This window comes from Pleurodeles waltl, chromosome 3_1, assembly GCF_031143425.1.
Source record: "Pleurodeles waltl isolate 20211129_DDA chromosome 3_1, aPleWal1.hap1.20221129, whole genome shotgun sequence".
NCBI classification, from domain to species: Eukaryota; Metazoa; Chordata; class Amphibia; order Caudata; family Salamandridae; genus Pleurodeles; species Pleurodeles waltl.
Window position 1 is genome coordinate 421,775,321 of NC_090440.1, and position 15,545 is coordinate 421,790,865.

Genomic DNA, 15,545 nt, shown 5'->3' on the forward strand with positions numbered 1-15,545 from the left:
AATAGCTGAAAGTTAATTTATACAACATTTACTTTGCCTAGGTAGTGGTACACCTACGAAAGTGATAAGAATAGACTTACAAATGAGAAAAATTGAGGATTATACAGCATTGGCTCCTATAAGATACTGGATTCACATCTGGACCAAAGAGGAACTTAAACCATATAAAGCTGCAATGATTGATATCGTCAATCTACAAACTTATCGTAAACTGCCATGGTTTCAATCATGTTTCAACCACTCTGTCTGCTTTAGGCTTAGAAGAACTCTGGTCCCATCCAGAAAAAATCACGAAACACAGCCTTGCTGCAGTGAAAAAGACATATTGAGACCATAAGGTAGAGCACCTTTTATTGAAGAAAAAGAAAAAAGCACTTTATGATAAAGTAAGGATGGAGCTCTTTTAGAGCTGTATAGGGGTTAAATTGGCCGTCAAGTTGCACTTTATGATCCTATAAGAACTTGAATTATGGAGGAAGTAAAAGAAAAGAAGAGCTTGTTTATTCTAAAATGAAATTGGTTGATGGTATTCTAGATATCCTCGCTACGCATAACAAGGCAAGAAATAAAACGTGGAGCATTCAAAAATGGGAAACTGTACTTAGAAGATCGCAAGGACCCGAGTCTAATTAGAACTGTATGTGGGATAATTTAAGCTGGCACGCTGCACTTTCAGGAAATTTAAGAACTTGATTTTTAATCAAATGAATTATGCAACCAGAGTTGGTTAATAAGAATTACCATGATCTAAGAACTTTGTGTGTGAATGTAATATGTAATTGTACATTTTATTGTTTTTATACTTTTAAGGATTATGCCAAATAAAAGGAATTTTCTGAACTCTGAGACCATAAGGTATTAATTACTTGTGATTTACCTAGTCCTTTGTTAAAGCATTATATCTTACTTAACCAAGAACTTAAAGCAGCCACTTTTTTTTATAGTATTTACCCGGAGGAAAAAAGATCCCTTTATTTTAAATTTTGCATGGGTACGTTACCAGTGATCTCAGTGACTAATAAGTGGCAGCCTGTTCCCTTGGGGAGATCTGGTTGCTGCCCCTGCCTCTGTGGTGGTCAAGAAACATGAATTCACTTACTTCTAATATGTCACTTTACAATTCAACTTCAAAAACTGTACTCACAACCACTTAAAAAAAAATATGGTGTCAGGAAATGTAAGGAAGCTGAAGCATTGTTTGTGCGCTCAGATGAAAAACACATTGTGATGACTGTTTCAATATATATCTTGGAGGAATGGAAATTAAGATCATTAATACATTCACAGCTCTCAGTATCCTAATAACTGTTCAGTGGGGCTCTATAGCTGCTCATTTTTAAGGAATTTGGTGCAGAATGAGGTATAATAGGGAAAGTAATCCAGGACGTTACTAAGATGGGGGGCCGTATCAAACGTCCTATATGTTTAGACCCAGGATAACTATACCTAACATAAAGTTTGACATACCTCTACTGAGTTGATTAGTGCTATGTCTATAAGTCTTGGTCTGACTGGTTAGCCACTGCCGCAAAGCACTTATATGATCATTGTGGGTATTTTTGGCTTTGTGCGATGGTGGACGCGAATGAACTGATTGTCAAGTATAGTTTTATTGCTAAGTTTGTATTTTAACATGTGAAGTTTTATGTATTATGATGTGTTGTTTGTATTTCTAAGCGTGAAATTGTTATGTACGGATAGGCTGACAACAATAAATAGAAATGGTAGTGTAACAGGCAGTCCCCACTGACATGAATGACTAATGCTTGGGTCATGAGACTGGGCCAAATAGCTAGCTAGGACCCCATACAAGACAATGTACAAATAGGAGAGTCCGTGGCGAATCTGAGTTTAACAGATGTCCCACTCCCTTCCTGATCAGTCTTAGATTTCCTTAATCAAATGCAGAGCTTAGCCTGGTCCAAACTGACATCCCCCAATGTAGGCCCACTGCATTCAACTACCCTACCAGTTCACTGACCCTAAAGGCACTGTAAAATTCCAGTGTAAACATGGCTGCAAACAATGTAGTCTCATAAGGAGAGCTACACACCTTATGTAAATTGCTCAACAGAAGGCCCAGGATCTGTGTATTGAGAGGATGCCTGACATCTTTAACACTGCCACCTGGCTGAGCCCATCCAGACAATGCTTTCTTAATCAGAAAACATCTGCTTACATCCCTTATGCCCTTAAGTTTGGCAAAGAGTCCAATAGCTGGGCATGTGCCCTAGCATAAGAGACTGGCCGGCCCTGTTCCATGAGGGCATCTAGAAAGAGAGAGAGACGGCATCAGCGGTAATCAAGCCTGGAACATCACACTCACTCAAAAAGGATCTATAATACGCAAAACATTTTCATGTGACAGCTGTGTGCACTTAGTTAGAGAGGCCTTCACTAGATCCTGTAGGGCAGGAATCCAATCCTCAAAAAATATGATGGGAAATCTGTCATCTTCTCAGCAACCTGAGGGTAACAATTCAAAGATTCCTGCAGCTTGCAGTGAGACAAAGTATCAGCAGCGTTATTATGAATCCCAGGCACGTGTTAAGCTCTAAACAAAATGTTAAACATCAAATACAACAACACCAGATGTTTCATCAATCTAAAAAAAACATGCAAGAAGCCACTTGCCTGTTAATGGCCTCAACTACTGCCATGTTGTTGGATCAACAGACCTCACTTCTATCACAGAAAACACTTGCCCATATGGTTACTGCTACCACAATTGGGAGCAGTTCTAAAAACGCCACATTCCTAGTGACTCCGTTGGCCTACCATGCTGCAGGCCATTCTACCTTACACCACCCTGTACCCACAATGGCACTAAACCCTATGCTGCCCACTGCATCAGTGAAAAGGCCAAGAGCGTGATTGTAAATTAGTCGCATAGGCCAAATCACAAAGCCATTAAATTGCTGCAGAAAATTTGAGCAGAATCTCAAGTCCTCCTTCATCTCAGCGGGGAGTCGTTTGTGATGATGTTTGTGTGTGAGGCCAGTCATTGCTTTTGCAATCAATCTTGAAAAGGGATGCATCATGGAATACCCTGCCAGATGAAATTCTACTGACCAACCAGTACCTGGAGCAGGGTGATCTTCCTTGAGGCTAATGTGGTGTCACTTGACTCTATGAAAATGAGTACCTTTTCAGAGGAAGGTGGCTCTCGCTGGCCACTGTATCTATTTCAATACCTAGGAAACCGAGATACATGGTGGGGCCCAAAGTCTTTTAAGGCACTAGGGGCACCCCTAGATCCTTGAACAGAGGAATCAGTGTGCTCATTGCCCATGAGCACACACCAGACTCAGTCAATCCCAAAACTAAGAAATCATCTAAGTAATGAATCACTTCCAGATTGCCGTTGTGTGCTGTGTATATCCACTGTTGCAGCAAGCTGAATTGTTCAAAGTATGTGCATGACACCTCACAGCCCATTGGCATATACTTGTCAAAATAGTAGGAGCAGGGATGTAGCTTGGTCAGTAAGATTGAGGAGATATGAGCTTCAGACTTCCCAAAAATCACACTAACACATAATGCTAAAATATGTTATACGACAAGCACAGTGCACAAAGGGGCTTAACAGGAGCAGAAAGGGAGAGGAATGTGGATTGGTAGGGGTACTAAGTGACAGAATGCATATTATTTTGTGAAATAACCAACATTTTTGAAGTCTTTCCAAATGTTGAGATGGAGAGAGTATGTATATGTTTTTGTCTGCATCTGCAAACATTCCTGGTGAAATCCCATAGACACCTGACCATATCTGATTGCAAGCACCTGTACTCAACTGTTTATCACAAAATAATTTGTTAGGGAGTTGTATCACCCCAGGCACCCCCTTGAAACTAACCGCTGAGTACACACCCCAAAATTTGAATCCCAAGTGGTGATAGTCCTCAGGGTTGACTAGGAGGAGACTGAGGCAGACTCTATATCAGTTTTTGCTAGTAAAGCCCCAGGGCCCAGACCCCACAGTCTGAACAACACCTGATCTACTGATGATGCACACCATCCCTGAGAAACATACCATCACCTCTCAGCAATTTAGGTGGGATATTCCTTAGTTGGCCTGGGCCCGGGTAAAGCTTAGACATCTCCAACTTCAGTTGCCTAATAGATGCATTCATCATAATGTCCTTAACCCAATTGACACATGAAACCATATGAGACTAGGCAATGGCAGCATCCATAAACACCCATCCCAGGTATGCACACTGCTTCGGAACTGCTTCCCTCAGGCCCTTGCAACCCAACTTCACCAAGTCATTACCAACAATGTGCACAATGATCAGTTCCGGGAACTGGAGTCCCTCACAAACCTTGGTCTCTTCAATCAGCCACTGCAGCTGTAAAATCCGGAAACCCCGAAATCCATATCACTGGAAGGGAATGTCCCACAAAGCCTCTGGCTTGGGCATACAGAGTAGTTGCAACATGTACGCAGCTCGCCGAATTAAGGAACGGCCAATGACCCACATTGAGTCCACATCAGAGTGGACTGGGAGGAGTCTAAGGCAGACTCTATGTCAGTTTTTGCTAGTAAAGCCCCAGGGCCCAGCCCCCACAGTCTGAACAATGCATGATCTACTGATGAGTACCGATGAGTACCTGACTGATGAGTACCTGACTGAGCACGACTGTGGATCAATAGCATAATTCACTGAAAAATCCTTGGGTGCTGATTGGCTATGAATCAGCCTAAACTGCCCAGATTTCTTCTTAGGTACTATGCCTAGAGTAGAATAGACAAAGTCTTCAAAATGGGGAGCGGGAAACAGACCAGTGATCCTATCCAAGGCACCTTCCTTCGCTAGTTTTAGAGACCACAGCCTGATGCAAGAGGGCTGAAACCAAATTGCTACAATGATGTATGGGAGCCACTCTGAGTGCAGGAATTAAAAAACCAGTGGGAAAACCCAAATACAACAATTTTGAAGCCTCCTTGTTGTGATACAAATTTTGCCATGGGGGTAACTTAGTGAGCCTGACCAATGTTAGCAACCGAAAACTAGTTGGAGGACTTAACCCCATCCTTTCTTTTTCTTTTGACTTTTTGGTTCACTTGAATTCAGGGTGGGAGGACTGGTCGCAAAAGGAACAAACATGCTTGTATTTACATGACCCCGCCGGGCGTGTGCATAACTTTCTATTGAAGGCCCAGCATGACCTTTTCTGCCCCCAGAGGGCTGTTGACAAAAAAGAGGATACTGAGGAATCTTGTTGACCCTCCTTAACCATACATAGACCTCAGTCTGGTCCTATCCTATGTGTGGATCTTCCGCGTTAACCCATCTAAAATCGTAGTCGTAATCCAGCCACACCGTGCCCCCATATACATGGTATGTCATATCTTGTTTTAATAGAATATCATGGAGGTTGTGAACTCCAGCTTCTTCTCGAGCATTACAGACATATAAACATTGAAGCCACATCACTAGTTTATAATGGACTCAGCTCTAGGTTTCCTGTCCTTTGCTGATGTATCTTTCCCATTTTTATCCTTATGCTCACAGTCCCTTCTCGTTGCCCTTATTAGAGAAAACATCTACAAAATCACACTTCCAAATCTTCTCTTTTATGTCTGCAGGCACGTGGGAAGCCAACTTACCTGGTTTGGACAACAGTGTGACCTGGTCCCAAATTTTCCTGGTGGAAGCGAAGTCCCCTTTGTCCACACCCACATCCTTCCCTTTACCTGGTTCATCAGTTGGCGTGTCCTTGGCCCCAGATGAAGTAGCTTCACTGTTCCTCCACTGCTATGGGCCCACATCATCAATAGTACCAGTTCTACTGATTGCCTCTACTTGTTTTTTCAAGTCCGCAATAGCAGAAGGAATAGCTTTGGATGAGGCCTACGTGGAAGTCAGAGAAGAGCCCAAGTCCACCTTATCTGCTGGAGTAGCTAATTTATAGAGCAGTTGGGCAAATGAACCTAGAACCTCTGCTGTAGAGCTCTGAGAATATGGTAACTGCCCTTGCGTATGATGGCCTGGCTGTTGCCGAACAAGCACAGTAGTCAGGGCCAGAATGCCCAACTGAGGCTGGCCACCCAAGGACAAACTTGCTACAGAGCTCAAGGGCTGCTCAGAAAGGGATCTCTTAGGGCCTGAAGCTAGGGCTGTCGAAGTCTGCCTAATATCAGGCAAGGTGGTCAGAACCTCGTTGGATTCAGGTTCATTGGTTGGCTGAGGCACAGCCACTACCTGAGATGGTGGAGGGCTAATAGGCTGCTGGCTAGGGTTCTGTGTCAGCCAGCAACTGTACCTGCCTGGACGTCGTGTGCCACTACTACCGGTGCTAATACCTCTTCAACTACAGTGTCTGAGGAAGGTTGTGTATGCTTCCTGGCCTAGCAGTTCACCAGTAGGAAAGCTGTTCTGGGGGAACATTGGACCACCACTGTTGTTCAGGCACTGCTCCTTCCCCTCCCTGCTCTGAATCTGACCCTGAAGTGTCAGAGCCCCCATCGTCACCCATTTTGGTGAAGACTAATTTCGGTAACTGAGCTATCTCAGGATCCCACCCCTTTCTCTTCCCCACCCGTCCTCCCTTGGTTGCCATAACAATTAAGCATTTACTACTTAAGGGCACCGCAAAATGAAATGGGCTGACTCAAAAACACAGGCAAATTACAGTAAAACCAATGATCCCCTTTCAACACTTACCTCACAATTGGCTGTTTCACGTTTCTGGCCCCACGAGGCTGGTATCCAATACAGGGGAAGGGCAAGCGTAAGGAACTACAAACACTGCCGGTCCACCAGAGCAGGCCAGAAAAGAGGGGCAGGGTAGACAAAAAACTGGTGGTGAGCTGTAAACCGTTATGATGGTGTAGCTCTTCTACATGGGCTATGGGGTAAAGCGAAAAATATCCCCTGCTATTGCACAAGACGTTAATGTGAAAAAAGCCAATGAGTGGGCTTTGGGCCAATGCAACCGTATTGCATGGTAAATAATAAGACATGGGATGTGGATGAAAATCTCTTAGAAATGCTGCCAAAAAAGCAAACATTGCTGGGCACAGGGGAACCAGCCTAGAATCAGAGCACACTATGCAGGGCCCAGCATGTCCTGTCACACTAACCTCATCTCATGATGCAAGGTGACAGGAAGTTCCCATGATGGTAGGCACATCAAGAGAGCTGGAGGGGACCCACCCTATGGGGATCCCGGGTGCTAATGTCATGCCTCCCCAAGGGCGTAGCGTTATGTTCAAAATGCAGATTGCATTGGTACGCTCCTGACCCACTGACAGCTCAGTCTATAATTTAAAAGCAAGGAAAGCTAAACAGAGGCAACATGAAGCAAAATGAGGCATAAGCTTAGGAACAAGCAAAAGATAAAGAAGTAATTTGAGCTGCAATATGGAGGCCAGAAGCTTAACACAAGCCCCTGCAGCCTGCGCACAAACCTTTCAGGGGGGCTGTTAGACCTGGCATGCTCGGCGTTGTTCCCCCTGATCTTTTGCCTTTTGACCTTCTGTTTTGCTGACCTCATTTTTGCTGATTTTAGGATTCTGTGCACCTTACCACTGCTAACCAGTGCTAAAGTGGAGGTGCTCTGTACTCTAAACATGGTGATACTGGCTTATCCGCAATTGGTCAATTTAAAGTGCACTATATGTGCCCAGGGCCTGTAGATTAAATGCTGTTAGTCGGCCTGCATCACTGATAGTGCCACCCACCACTGTACCCCTTTGCCACCACAGATCCTGTGTGTGCAGTTTTAAACTGCCATTTTGACCTGGCAAGTGCACCCACTTGCCAAGCCCAATTCTTCCTTTTTATTGCATATACGTCACCCCTAATGTAGGCCCTGGCTAGCCCTAAGGGCAGGGTGCAGTGTATTTAAAACGTTGGACACGTACTTTTAAGTTTAACATGTCCTTGTAGTGAAAAAACATGAAGTTTATTTTTCACTACTGCAAGGCCTATCTCTCTCATAGTTTAACATTAGAATGACCTTGAAACAGTCTTTCAATGTAATTTCCAATTGGGAAAAGATAGAAATGTGTAGTTTGGTGACTCTGGGTTCACCATTTAAAATCACAACTTATTGTAAAGCTAGATATAAAATTTTAAGTCTGAAAATGACATTTTAAGAAAGTTGGCATTTTCTTACTTTAGCCACTGTGTACCTCTGCGTGTCTTTGAATACACATCTGGGGTGAGCGACAATTGGGCTTTGTGCACTCCCTCTAGGCAATCACACACAAAGGGAGCTGAGGTGTGCCACTTACATCGTGATGGCCCATCATCAGGCTGATGGGTCATCCTGGGATAGATGGGAGGGAGGAGCTGACACTTGCACCTGAATTGGGCTGTGCCTGCCCCACACAAAGAGCAGCATAACCTTCTGTAGAGTGTCTGTAGCCAGGAAAGGGAGGGCAGGGGTATTGTGCACTTTAAAGGCCTCTCTTTGAAGTCTCCCTTACTTCAAAGGCTTAACTGGGTGTAAGTACTGAACCTCAAACCCCACCAAATCAATACCCATCTGGATCTGAGGACATTCTGCCGGGAAGAATGACTGCTGTGCTGCCAGGAGGGACTGCCACTCTGCTGAACTGCTTTTCTTTGTTGGCCTGCTGCTTCTTGCCTGGGAGTAAGAAGGACTGTACTTGCCTCTCTACATCTTCAAGAATTTAAGTGACCCCAAGGGCTTGTTAGCTTGCCTCCTGTCCTGAAGTCTCAGGCCATCAAAGACTTCCTACAATGCTGCTCAGCTGCAGGATAGCCAACTGTGAGCCCAGCCCTGAGAAGAGGTGCCAATCCAGCCCTGGGATCTTGAAAGGGACTCTGCAGTTGTTTTCCTGCAAAAATTGACACATTGACACTTTGAGCTGATCGGAACCGCTGCATTCTCCCTCAACGTTGACGCATTGCTGCTACTGCTGCTGAGGTCGAGGACTTCACATCACTAAGCGGCTCAGGATCAATGCATCACCAGCAGCCCAACACATTGCCTTCATGGCAAAGGGTTTTATGCTGCAACTTGAGGACATTGCTTTGCTGACTGTGCGGCTCGACGATGACACATTCCTGGACTGCGCGGACTGGAACCAACGCATCACCTTCACATTGCCTCCTCAATGCCGACACGATTCTCCATCCGAGGCACTTTTCAGCTATCCCTGCTTGGCTTCTATAACTTGCCTACCCTCCATCGGGGTGGGCCTGAACTTTGGATTTACTCCAGTCTAGCACGACCTCAAGTTACCTTTAAGCACTATTGATTTCTAAGCACTCTGCTGCAGTTTATTCTTTAATAATTTATATCTCAAGTTCTGTTTGTAGGATTTTTATCATTTAGGCCTTGTTTTGTTAATATAAATAATATAAATATACTTTATTTTTCTAAACTAACATGGAGTCTTTTTATTGTGTTTTCACTGTGTTACTTTAATTTAAATGTTGCACAAATACTTTACACATTGCCTCTTAAGTTAAACCTTACTGCTCTATGCCAAGCTACCAGAGGGTGAGCATAGGTTAATTTAGGGTGTGTGTCTGATTTACCCTCACTAGGATTGTGGTGCCTACTTGCTCAGGGAGCATATCTCTGCCAACTAAAGATCCAGTTTCAAACAGGGACCCAATTCAGCTCATGGCTAATGAAAATCCACGACATATAGGAAACACGTTCTGCAGGGGAGGCCCATCACTTTCCATTACCCCACTGAAAGAGGCTAGTGAAGAAGAACAAGAAAGAGCACCAAACCAACACATTAAAAAATATCAGAGAATGTGTATCCTAAAATGTGAGAATAAAGGGGGCCTGTCAAGCTGAGAAAAAGAGTGAGAAAGAGGGGCAAATAGAAGACTGATGCATAACTGTTGGATGTTTTGTTGGAGAGTAGTAACATTCCTGAGAAGAACTACATAAAGGAACGAATAGTAGTTCAGATGAGAATTAGTTAAAGTTTGAATAAGCTGCTTCAAAGAAGATGTATTTTCTAATTGTTTTGTAAATGAAAGCCCATCCGTACAATTTACCCACATTTACTGTGTAGGGAGGGGGAAGAGATTTTCTATACTTGATGTATAGGGGAATCATAGAATACAGCCTCCCAAAATCACAAATTTACCACAAAAACGTAACGTACTATCTTCTTGACTTTGTTTGAACCTTTTTCTCCTATAAGAAAGAACACCCAGAAGGGTTGTTTAGGGTCTCTCACACAGCATATTGGTGTCATGCTTCATCATCAGGTCTCACCCTAGGCCACTGACATCAACATAGCTTTAATCAGTAGACAAGAGAAGACTTATACTAGAACAGGCATACACCTAAGGGTAGTCCTGCCGTAAGCCCGGGATCTTTGACAGGCCATTCACAGGGCTGAAACATGTTGTTCACAAGTTAGCATGATGGTGTAGTGTTTGAAATGGCCCTTCCTACGGGGTCATCCCCAGACTTTTTGCTTTCATCCTCCTCATTTTCTGACCTTGGTTTTGTTGGTTTTAGGATTCTGGGCATATTACCACTGCTGAATGGTGCTAAAGTGCAGGTGCTCTCTGCCTAAAACATGGTAATATTGGTATGTCAACAATTGGCCAGAAGACAGAATATCCTTATTCGATTTTACAATAACATCATAAAAGAACAGTAAAAACAGTAAAATCAAGCAGCACAATAATTAGCATAAAAAACAGCAATAAAAGAAAATACAATATGCTGAAGGGGGGCAAATAAGCCTCACCCAGCTGTCATATGAAAACCAGCCCCCGTCATCAGCAAAAGTAACTTATCTTTCAACTGTTGGAAAACATTGCTATCCAACTATCCATTGTTTTCCTATTTTTAACAGAGTTTTTAAGGAAGCGGTTGATGCCATAGTAGATCAATGGACTGTCTAACCGCTTCAGGTAAGAAAGGGCGTCACTAAATCTACAAAATGTTTGGGGCCTCAGAATGCTCTTAAGGCAGCTGGAGAAAAAAGATTGTAAAGAGAACAGTAAAACATAAAATGCGTCAAAGACTGAGTTGATAGCCCATCACAAGGGCTGGGCAGCAGGCTTCCCCCCTAGGGGTTAGACACTCCAAGAATGCTCAGCAGGCACGATAACCGTGCCTGATCTAAATTTAAAAAGGAGGGACCTTTCTCAAAGTGAGAGTTCCATGGAGAGGTAAAAGGCCATTTCGCATGAGGCCAGGAAGATATAATAGTCTTTGGAACAAGGCTTACTAAGGTCATGTTCTGTACTTAGAGAGGTCATTCGATCAATTAATCTGGACTTGACTAGCAGCCTGTCTTAATTTTCAGGTTTGCTGGGTTAGAAAACAGGTCGCTGAGCCCGATGTCTTCTGGAGACTTCTTAATATAATTCAGCAAGGATATTGACAGGCGCCCTTCTAAGCTAAGGCATCCAAGATAACTTCCTTATTAAAACTAGATTCCAAGCTTGTCCAGATTTTTACCCATAATAAAAGCTGCACAAGCTTAGATGTGTCAGAAATACAGTGCTGGTTAAGTTCTGCATGCAGGATATAGATTGAGAAGGTAGGAGAGAGATTAAGAAGCCACCTGCAGATCCGGCCCTCCTCCACCTGGATGGATACGTTGCCATTGGAACACTGCAAATTGTAGATTTTGAGGTAAGGGGCTACCAGGCCTCTGCCTTCTTTCTGAGTAAGGTTGAATAAAGACCCGGAAGCCCTACTGAGCCTTAAGTGAGTGGCATTCACCTGTATCTGCCAGGAACCAGAGGAATTGAAAAGGATGTTCAGATAATTAAAGGTGTGAACTGAGTTCAAAGTTTGACTAGAAACGCTAAGGAACCCCATACTTCTGTTACCCGAGCCACAGGCCATAATATGATATTTTCCGAGTTGGTTGGCAGGTTTAATTTCCTCAGAAAGTTTATAAAGGATTCCACCAAGGTGTGCAAGGCTTTAGGAGTGCGTGCAACTAAGACAGCATCGCTGGTGTACAACAACACTGGGATTGAACTACTGGCAATCTTAGGGACGTCGATAGTAGCTGTTTTCAGGAAATCACATAGCCCATTTATGTAGATTATAAATAGCAGGGGGCTAAAATAAACCACTGCAGCACACTCCTACCTAGGGTGAATACTTAAGTGATTTACCCCCAGCAGCCATATCTTTTTCTCGCCTTGAGGTGATCGTGTAGGCTGTACAAAAAGCTCACCAGCAGTACTTCCACCCCAAGATCTAGAAGGGTTAAACACAGCTTAGTCCGATTCACACAATCAAAAGCGGTGCATAGGTCCATGAAGGCGAGGTACAGAAGACAGCTCTTTGCAATGACGTACTTTCCCACTATCACATGCATATTTAGGCACTGCTCCACTGTACCTAGCCCTGGCTCGAAGTCATACTGACAGGGGGATAAGATGTTATTGAGGCTGACCCAAGTCTGCAGGTGGGTAAGGTTTATGCGTCCAATGATCTTCACTGTGCAATTGATCAACAATATGGGCGGTAATGAGTTGCCAACCGCCGGTCTCCCCTTTTGAACATGGGCACTATGATGGCCTAAGCCCAGGAGTTAGGTGGTTTTGCGCATAAAGTGTTATTAAATAAGTTGTTCACCAAGAGCCCCATAATGCTGTGTTAGCTTTCAAAAGATCCATAGGAATGCCATCTGGCCCCGGGGCCTTACCACCCAAGTTCTGAATAATTGTGAGGCCGACTTCCTCCAAGGAAATCTGCAAGAAGGCAGAGTTGCTAAGACGGACTCAGATGAGGATGGTTTGGCTGTCATCTTCAACAGTCTGATATATGTAAGGGAAGTGGCTGACCCAGTCTGCAGCAGGAATGTCACACTCCAGTCGATCTTGGGGTGGTAGGTCTTTTGAATGCAATCTGGTGATAATTTCCCAAAAAACCTTGCTATTCTTTTGAAGGCAGCTGGCTCCAAAAAGTCCCAGTCTCTTTTGTTTAGGAACCTTTTCCTGTCTTTAAATGGCACTGTAGCAGGCCATTCTAGCTTTTCTGAAAGGCCTTCCTCAAGCGACGATTGGCCGCCGACCACTGGAAATCAAACCAAGGTAGGTGGCCTGAGTTGGAGGGTGGAGGTTTAGCAAGAAGCTCCTGGTACATGTGCATTGGTTCTGGAAAGATGCAAAAAGAACAGATGATGGACGGAATGTGGAACAAATCAAACATTCACCTCCAGTCACAGCTCTGGGATTAATCCATCTGTTTTTTTGTTTACCATGCCACTCCAGTTTGGACCCAGCCATATGCAAATCAGTCCTGACTCTGGTCCCCATGGGACGTATCCAGCCTGAACTGCCAGGCCAGGTCATCCCTGGACCAGACACAAACATCCTGGGACTAGTTTCGGGATATCACCCCTCATTGGCCAGCCTAGCTTGATGGCACAGCAAGCACAGGACCCACGTCTGGGCATATTCTCCACTTAGGGTGACAAAGCCAAAAATAACAGATGATGGACGGAATGCTGAAAAATGCAACCATTCCCCCCCGTCACAAATATCTTAATTTAGTCCATTTTTTTTTGCCCACCCTGCCACCCCAGCTTGGACCCAGCCATATGCAAATCAATCTTGACCCTGCTCCTGATGGGAAAAGTCCAGCCCAAACTGCCAGGCCAGGTCCTCCCTGGACCAGAAACAAGCATCCTGGGACCTAGTTCAGGGAATCACCCTTTATCAGCCAGGCTAGCTTGAATCCAATGGCACAGCAAGCACAGGACCCAAGGTATGCCCAGACATGGGTCCCGTGCTAGAAACATGGGTGGCATGGTGGGCAAAAGAACTTTGGACTAAACCCAGATCTTTGTGACTAGGGTTGATGTTTGCATTGTTCAGCATTCTGTCCATCATCTTTTTTTTTGCCTTCTGGAAAGAGTCAGTTGAAGCTTTGCCTGAATTATCAGACAGACGCCCCAGAAACACAGGTAGGAACTTGGTCAATATAGAACTTAGCATGGCTTTAGGACCTTTTAGGGACAATATGAGTCACAGGCCGTTGGTGGAATGTTGGTTAATTGTGACGCTCACTGTGGGCCCAGTATCCTTGCTCAGAGGAAAGGCTCCTACGAGTATTATGATCTCCCCACTGAGATCCAAAGATGGAACAATTGGTAAGCCAATGGAGAAATCTACTTGGGGCAAAAACATAGTCTATAACCAAGGGCCTTCCCCTCTCCCCGAAGGTTGCTGCACCCTGCCCAAGTTCATGATAATCACCAAAGGCATTCATTAGATCGTGTGAAGCTAAAAGGTCAGCTATTTTCGTGCCCCTAGCATCCAAGTCACTAGAGGTGCTTACTAAACCAGCGTGATGTAAACCCTGCCAAAAGTTCCCCATTTTAGCATTAAAATCGCCACATAGCAAAAAATGGGGCTGGGAGAGATTGCTAGTGCTGATTGATTTCAGGCCATCTATAAACAAAAACAACTCATCTAAAAGATCAAATCTAGAATTCGAAGAAACATTGTAAAAATTAACTAAATAAAAATAAAAACCCCCTCTACGTCTTTAATAAATACTGCCTGGAAGCCGCTAAAGTGGCTTTTTACACACACCATATTTACAAACTGGCACAATGCATGCATTGCACCACTATGTAAACCGTTGCGCCATATTATGCCTGCGCCTGGAATAATGTATGCAAGGTGGACGTTCTCGTTAGGGGGCCCCTTTTAAAAAATGTTTTGGCTCTTTTAACATCTGCTCAGAGCAGGCATTAAAAGGGGGCATGCCATTGAATACAGTGGGCCCCTGTGTACTCTGCAGGAGTCGCATCAACATTTTGGCGCTACTCCTACAGCGTACATCTGATGCTATTGCACCCTACCCTGCACCATGGTGCATGGTATTTCAAATACAGTGCACACATGGTGGCAGTAGGGGGGCGCAACACCACTTTTCTTAAATATGCCCCTTTGAATTTAAGACCTGCTATATTCCAACTGACTAGGGAGAAAGAGGCCGCCCCATCAACAGAAACCATCCCAGTCATACAAACTGTACCACTTGTTGCTTCCGCAGTGAGGGATGGTGAATGTCTAGGAGCGGGTTTCTGCAGTCAATCAGTCCCTGACAGCTTATCAAATCTATTACTCACTGGGATGGAGAACTGGTCTTAACTAGTGACAGAAGAGATAGGGGGGCTGAGTGGTTTGCCCTGTTTCAGCAGATGCCCGGGAAATATACACCATCCTCTGATATGATTTGCCCATGGGATACATGAGCTGCATGACAGGGCAGAGAATTCAGTCAATAGAAATACCCAAGGGGAATGGGAATAGTAGAACTGGATGCGCTTTTTAAGTTCCATTTTACATTCAAGATTGTTGCTGCTACAGAAGGGGACTTAAAGTTGATAACAACACAATCACTGTTTCTTTGACCATATATACAACCAGACCTGACCCATTCCACCCTTCTTACTATCAAAATATCTCCTGCAAGCACTAAGCGAAAGTCTCTGTTCTGTACCAACCAGTGCAACACTTTGTTTCGGAGCTCGACATGCAACTATACTTGGTTTTCTTTCAGTGGGGGAACCCTTCATCAGCACCACAACATACGGGCCCGCTGCT